Source organism: Mandrillus leucophaeus, unplaced genomic scaffold (genome assembly GCF_000951045.1).
Source record: "Mandrillus leucophaeus isolate KB7577 unplaced genomic scaffold, Mleu.le_1.0 Scaffold885, whole genome shotgun sequence".
Lineage (NCBI taxonomy): Eukaryota > Metazoa > Chordata > Mammalia > Primates > Cercopithecidae > Mandrillus > Mandrillus leucophaeus.
This window is the reverse complement of record NW_012109641.1, coordinates 942,576-950,917: the sequence shown is the minus strand read 5'-3', so window position 1 is coordinate 950,917 and position 8,342 is coordinate 942,576. Positions and strand designations below refer to the sequence as shown.

The window sequence follows — 8,342 nt, the reverse complement described above, 5'->3', positions numbered from 1 at the left end:
AAAAAAAAAAAAAGAAAAGAAAAGAAAAGAAACAACTGTTTTCAGATGTTAACTAATAGTCAGTGTAAGACCATGATCCATTAGCGAATAGAAACAAACAAAATCAGCCATGTGACAGCTGTAGTTTAATGCATAGATGCACTTTCCAGACGACTATGTTGGAGGACAAAGAGTCCCAAAGAGAGCATGACATGTGTGCTGAGTTAAGGAGATAGAGAGGGAGTTTGGGGAGGCTGTGGTGACTGTAATTTGTAAAACAATGTACTAGAAAAGGGGCACTTACGTACACAAAGACTGCATAGGACTTCCCTTGACTCTGTTGACAAATACAAAGCTGTCCACACATACTACAAAATTCCACTCAGTAGAGTGGTGTTATCAAGCTGGTCGCCACTATGGAAAACTGGATCTGACCTCACTGCAATCCTCTCATGAGCAATGAAGATCTTGCCTTAGAATTGTACACCTGAGGGATATGAGAGGAACACAAAGCCCTGACTCCCGTCTCATAATAGTCACGGATTGCCCATTGGGTCTTAATTCCCCCACACTCGCGGTTTTTAGCATTCATAAATGCTAAGTAGCTTCTCACAGGTGTCCCAACCACATTGTGAATAAAGACTTAGTGCAAAAAAGCAGGGGATATGCAGTGAGCTGAGCTGAGGTTCTGTAACCAAGCGCTTCACCAAGGGCTGGAGGAAAACAAATGGGCTGAGGTGTAAGGCAGGGTACAAGAGATGTCTGCTACTATGATGTTTTAATGTCAAACAAAAAATATATAGACACAAAATAAAAAATCAAATTGTTTTCCCTAGGAAAACTTCAATACGCCACAGCCTGTTCAATAATTGTTTAACTTTCAGCGCCACCTAGTGGTGATATTCACAAGCATCATGTTACAGCTCTTTAATGGTTTCAAGGGAAAATCTTCGTAACATTTTATGTGGCTCAACTTCACTCTATTTTGAGTTGAAAATCCCGTGCCTGATGTAGAACACTCACCTGCAGTAACAGCTGTTCATCTGTTGAGACCCTTATCTTAACTTATCACTTTCAGAAGGGCAGACAAACTCAATGTGGTGCTTGTAAGTAAACTATATTGATGTGGGGAGCTTTGTAGATAAGACCTTAACTGTATACGAAGGATTTCAGCTGCCACTGGCTACTTCCCCCATATTTTATCTCAAAGTTACAGTCATTGTTAAATGAGATCTCCATATTGCATTTGTAATCTAAAAATCCTAATTTATCTAGCCTCCTGGAGTCACTGTTTACTTAAATCTCCAAATTAAAGTATACCAAATAATTCCATTAAGCCAAGTTAATTCTATTATTCGAAAACCACAATTAAATAATTTCTGTTTTTCTCATTTTATCTTTGTTGTGTTAAAAGTATATTCATTAGAATCAACTCTTTTTCATATGAAAAAAATTATTCATGGTGAAAAAAAAATTGGTGAATCAAATATGAATTTCACCTATACAAAGGGTTTGCATTTGTGAGATTTCTTTTGTACCCATTATTTCTTAAAAATTCAATTTTTCCAAATTTCCAAATTGATTTAAATGCTTGTATATGCCATTTTATCCGTTATAATCCATTATAAATCATAGTTTGTGTTGGTTTTGCTGCTATTCATATTTATTTAAAGTTTTAGATAAAGCGAAGGTAGCTTGTTAACTCATCAATGCATTTCTAATCAAATTTCTATGATTGTCCTTTGTCCTGAATTGGTTTGCCATATTGCTAATTTGGTTCTCTTACCAACTTTGCAAATTGTATACTAACTATGCAGGCTAGGGACTGAGTTAAAAGCATAGAATGGAATTAAATGTTCTTTGTTGTACAGAGAATGATTATGTCACCTACAAATAAATGTAGTAGACTTATTATTTTCCAGTTTATGACTTTAACTTCTTGCCTTTGCCTAATTAATTCTTAACTAATGAGATTGGGACATCCAGGACAGTGCTGAATAGACATGCAGAGCACATTCTTGCCTTGTTCCCAAGATAAGAAAAGTGTATAACATCACCATTAAGTGTTATATTAGCTATAACTTTTTGTTGTTGCTTTTTGTCAAATTGAGGAAATTCCTTTTTATTTCTAATTTACTAGTAGCTTTTTGTCATAAACAGATGTTGAATGTTTCAAAATTTCTATTTATCTGTTCAAGTAAGCATATGATTATTTTTCTATAATTCTCTACATTCTCCTATATTTTGAATATAGGAATTATGTAGGAACAAAATATAGGAGAATATAGGAATAAAGTATAGGTGAATTATTGAGATTAATTACACTTTAATTTTCAAATATTAAGCCAATCTTTCTCTTCTATGATAGACCCCACATAATCATGATTTAATAACCTTTTATATATTGCTAGATTTTATTAAACTATTGAAAGATATTTGTGTTTAACTGTATGAGTAATATTATTTTGAATTTTCTTTTCTTGTAATTTGTTTATAAAGTTTCAGTATTAGGAATATGCTATCTACCTAAAGTAAGATTTCAAGTAAGATTGATTTTTTTGTCTTCTTTAAATGTTTGATAGAATTCACTAAGCCTTCTGGATTATGATTTTTCTTTATGAGAGGAGTTTTTAAAACAAAATATGTTAATTTTTGTTATTTATTATTTTATTTTTACTTTATCTTATTTATTTACTATTTATTTGTTATTTTAATAGCAAATTATTATCATCATAGAGCTATTCAAATGTTCTTTCTGTCTCACTTTTAGTGAATTGAGTTCATTAAGGAATTTTTTCATTTAAAAGTACATTTTCAAATATATTGGTATAAATTGTTTCATTAAATTTTCAACTTATCTCTTTAATAATAGGATTTGTGGTAATATTCTTTTTTTATTATTATATTGGCAATTTGTTATTTTTCTCTTTTTTCTTGATCATTCTTGCTAGGAAGCTATCAATTTTATTAATCTCAAAACTAAACATTTGGTGTTATTGATTTTCTCTATTGCTTGTTTTCTGTTTTATTGATTTCTTGTTTGTCTTTATTATTATCTCCTATTTATGTTGGGTTTACTTTGTTCTTTTTGTTCTTGCTTTGTAAGGTTAGCTCACTGATATTAAACATTCCTTCTTTAATATGTCATGATGTTATACAACAACATGAATATTTGAAGCTCTGAAGTTCCTGTTTGCACCATGTTTAAAGTATCTCATATAATTTGATATGTTGTGTCTTTATCATCATTTATTTAAAAATGTTTTCTAATTTCTTTTTTGAATTCTTTACTAACCCATGAAATATTTAGAATTGTGTTGCTTAATTTTTAAATATTTGGGTATTTTTTAGATTTCTTATTGTTATTGATTCTAAATTCAATTCCACTGTGATCAGAGAACATACTCAGTGATTTCAGTCCTTTCATATTTATATAGACTTTTTTATGACTCAGCATGTGGTCTACTTTGGTAAATGTTCTATGTGTGCAGGAAAAAACAGATATATTCAGAAGTTATCAGATGTAATGTTCGATAGGTGTATATCAGGCCATATTGATTGGTAGTATTGTTGAAATCTTCTATATCTTTATTGACTTTTGTTCAATCTACCAGTTGCTAAAAGAAGGTGTGTTAAAAATCTCCAACCATGTTTGTGATTTAATTTTTACTTTGTTTCTATTAATCTTCTTATCATTAATTTTGAAATATTATTAAGTGCATTGACATTTATAATTTTTATTTCTTCTTTGTGAACTGATTAATTTATTATAAAATATTCCACTTATTTACTATTTTCAATTCTTTTCCATCCTTCTTTTATATCTGAATTTATAACTTGTGTTACTTCTCTTCATCCTGAGAGACTTCTTTTAGCATTTCTTAGTAGGTCTACAGGCAACAAATTCCCTGCACTTTCATTTTTATTGTCAAAATGCCTTTATTTCACTTTTATTTGTAAAGGGTATTTTTGCTGGATGTAGAATTCTAAGTTGATGGATTGTTTCTTCTTGATTGTTTGTTCTTAGCACTTTAAAGATGTGTTTTATTCCCTCATCTCTGGCTTCTATTTCTAATAAGAAGTCAACTGCCATTCTTCCCATTGTTCCCTTGGATGCGCTATGTCTTTTTTCATGGTTGTTTTTAAAATTGTCTTGTTATCATGGGTTTTCAGCAGCTTATCTATGCTGAAAAGTTTCTCTATGCTTTGCTTGGTCACTAGTTTGACTATGATATGCCATGGCATAGTTTCTTTGTGTTTATTCTGTTTGAAATTCAATAGGATTTCTGAACTTATAAATTAATATTTTTCAATTTGGGGAAAATTTGGTCATTATTTCTTAAAAGATTATTTCTGTACCAGTCTAATTATTATTTTAAAAAGTTGTAGACACTGTATAGATTTATAAATATTTCAGTATTTTTTTCTCTATATCTTATTTTGAATAATTTCTATTAATCTTTCTTCAAGACAATTGACTCTTCCTTCTGCGTTGCTTGTTCTGCTGTTAAGGCCACCAGGTATGTTTTTGTTTTTCAGAATTCATTCGATGAGTTTATTTTTTCAATTTTTATTTATTTTATAAGATTCTTCATATATTCATCCATTCATTTCATCTTTTACTTATAATTTCCCATATATATTTATAACACTAGTTTTAAAAATCCTTTTCTGCCAGTTCCAATGTCTGGGTTATCTGTGAATTTGTTTCTTTTGATTTGTTGATTTTTTTATGGGTCCTGTTTTTTTTACGTCTGTGGTCATGTTTTATGGTATACTGAACGTAGTATATGGATAACAGTGAAGAGTGAGTTATGCAACTCTTTTGTTTTGTTTTTATTTCCAGGCATGCACAATCTCTTCTATGTGTGGCTGCTACAGTAGGAAAGTGATTATTCATATTTCACTGAGTATCAGGTTAATCTTGAACTAAGCAGCAATTTTTAAGATTGAATTCATCACTGGTTAGGCTTTCCTCCTGATGCCACAGCTGATTCTACCAAAGCCTAGTTTTTTTTGTTTGTTTGTTTGTTTGTTTGTTTGTTTTTAGACAGAGTTTCGCTCTTAGTGCCCAGGCTAGAGTGCAATGGTGGGATCTCAGCTCACTGTAACCTCCGCCTCCCAGGTTCAAGCGATTTTCCTGCCTCAGCCTCCTGAGTAGCTGGGATTACAGATGCCCGCTACCACGCCTGGGTAATTTTTGTATTTTTTGGTAGAGATGGGGTTTCACCATATTGGTGAGGCTGGTCTTGAACTCCTGACCTTGTTATCCACCCACCTCACCTCCCTAAGTGCTGGGATTACAGGCATGAGCCACCATGTCCGGCCTCCAAAGCCTAATTTCTTTGATCTTGTCAATGTTTAATCCTGGAGCCTAGTGTGTCTTGAACCTGAGTTTTACATTTTGAATCAGTAGGAGCAGAACTCTGTTCCCAGGCACCACAAGAATACGTGGAAAGTTGTTTCTGTTTTTTAGCCCCACCCTGTTCTCTGTAAAATGGGAATGGGACGCCAGAAAGCAATTTCTGAGTTAAGTATATTATTGCTGCATTTGGGAGTCTTCCAGACTCCAATGTCCCTGCCTGGCCACCAAAAGTGCCAATAGCTCATCTATCTCAGTCTTTGGCAGGCTTTCTTCTCCACCTTTGCCTCCACAAACTGCCACTGCTAAAAGGTCACTCATAAAGGGCCCCCCTCTCTGAAAATCAGACCTTCTGGACTTTTCTTGCAACTACCAATCTTCAGTAGTTTCATAAATGAGTATGAGTTTTATAAGATCTGAGAGGTGGGGTTTTTTTATGTTACCATAGGAGCAAATCTGTTCCATTTTCTACACAGAAAATTGTATATTGTTTAAATCATAGCCAAATTGCAGAGAAAATTATGGTTTCTTTGTTTTGTTCATAACTGATCTAATCTTTCTCATAATTATCTCCTACTAGGCTGAAAGGATTATAACATGTAATTATGTTTAAAATTCCATGTGATCTAAAATTCCATCATTCTATCGTGAGCCCAGGAGCTCCTGTTGCATAAAACATATGCTAATCAATAAATGTGATACATCACATCAACAGAATAAAAAACAAAAAAAGTATGATCATCTCCATAGATGCAGAAAAAGCTTTTGATAAAATTCAGTATCCCTTCATAACAAATACTGAAAACAAATTAGGCATAGAAGGAACATATTTCCACATAACAAAGGCCATATATGACAAACCCATAGCTAACATTATACTGAATGGGGAGAAGCTGAATGCCTTTCTTCCAAGAACTGGAACAAAACAAATATGCTCTCTTTCACCACTCCTATTCAACACAGTACTAGAAGTTCTGTCTAACGCAATCAGGCAAGAGAAAGAAATAAAGGTTTTCCAAATTAGAAAAGAGGAAGTCTAATTGCTCCCTCTTTGAAGATTATATGATCTTATAACTAGAAAAATGTAGAGAATTCACCAAAAACTCACAGAACTGATCAACACAGTAAAGTTGCAAGATACAAAATCAGTCAACATGCAAAAGTCAGAAGCATTTCTATACACCAACAACAAGGTAGCTGAAAAAGAAATCAAGAAAGCAATCCCATGTATAATAGCTACAAAAAAATAAAATACCTAGGAATGAATTTAACCCGAGGAGTGAAAGATATCTAAGGAAAACTGCAAAATATTATTGAAAGAAATTGAAGATGACAGAAACACATGGAAAAAACATCCCATCTGCAAGGAATGGAAGAATTATATTTTTAAAATAGCCATACTACCCAAAGCAATATATAGATTCAATGTAACTGCTACCAAAATGCCAATGACAGCCTTCACAGAAACAGAGAAAACAATCCTAAAATTGGTATGGAACCACAAAAGACCCCAAATAGCCAAAGCAATATTGAGCAGAAAGAATAAAGTTGGAGGCCCGTCACACCACCTGTAGTATATTCAAAATATACTACAAAGCCATAGGAAGCAAACGTCATAGTCTTTATATAAAAACAGACACACGGACCAGAACAGAGAACCTAGAAATAAGTCCACATTTACAGCCAACTGATTTTTGACAAAGGCACAAGAACATACATTAGGGACAGGACACTCTGTTCAGTAAATGGAGCTGGTCTACTACTATTTGGAAGGTCCTTGGGCTCTACTTCGTCCTTTGCATTGAAAACAGTGTGAGATCATTGTGTATGTATGTGATTTGGTTGTTGGGTTGGCTTTGTTTTTTCATTTTTTATTCTCCTTATTTTAAAAGTACATCTTTTCCTCTCACATTTTACTAAATTAATTTCTGCTTTTGAAAAGTTGAGTCTCAAAGTGTAAAAACTAAGCCTTCATTTCTAATGTGGATGTGAAAGTGATTTAACTTTATTCATGCCTTATCTTACAGCTTTAATATCAAATAGGTTAGGAGAGCCCAGGGGAAGTAATGGGGGAGGGGAGAAGGCAATTCTTTCTGAATGAATATATTTTTTGTTGTTTTACATGTTTAATATACAAATTCCTCAAGAGATCATGGCCTTTGAATGTGCATACAACATTTGAATTGTGCCTACTTAATTTATAGCAGGATGCTTTGGTGTCCAAAAACTTCTGACTTTCTGGGATTATGATAGTAATTCCCAGCCATATTCCAACTTAATTTTGCCAACCATAATTGAACACTGTAAATTACTGACATATTAATGTTTTATAGCACTTGCTATAGTCTAACTGTGACTTTAATTATGTTTGCCAATTATCTGTTTGAAATCAGTTTGTATCTGAACAGCTATTGAAACTGTTAAGTTGTACAGATATTATTCATGACAGTTTGTACTGTGCAAGGTGCTTAATAAAAAAACAAAAGGTTTGACCTTTGTCCAATAAATCACTTAAGTAATGTCAATAAATCAAGTATAGTATGATGCACTAAAATAAAATAAAATAAAATATGGTGCTGTGAAAACTTGCCATCCACATGCAGAAGAATAAGATTAGATTCCTATCTCTCACCATATACAAAAATCAAATCAAAACAGAATAAAGACTTAAATGTAAGACCTGAAACTATAAAAGTACCAGAAGAAAACACAGGGGAAATGCTTCAGAACATTGTTTAGGCCAAGATTTTGCGGCTAAGACCCCAAAAGCACAGGCAACAAAAACAAAAATAGACAAATCGGACTATCTTAAACTAAAAGGCTTTATTTGCTCAGCAAAGGAAACAATCAACAGAGTGAAGTAACAACCTGCAGAATGGGAGAAAATATTTGCAAATTATTCATTTAGTTAGGGCCTAGTATCCACAATATACAAGAAATTCAAACAACAGCCAAAAAAAAAAGAAGGAAGGAAGGAAGGAAGGAAGGAAGGAAGGAAGGA

The 8,342-nt window shown here is 32.8% G+C and overlaps 1 long non-coding RNA gene across 1 annotated transcript; it reads left to right on the top strand.

Moving 5' to 3' along the window:
- Positions 1 to 991: 991 nt before the first annotated feature.
- Positions 992 to 6,689, top strand: LOC105531427. The gene is made up of 3 exons (XR_001004800.1): positions 992 to 1,085; positions 5,030 to 5,172; positions 5,922 to 6,689. It is a non-coding gene; the product is annotated as an uncharacterized LOC105531427 (long non-coding RNA).
- Positions 6,690 to 8,342: the final 1,653 nt, after the last annotated feature.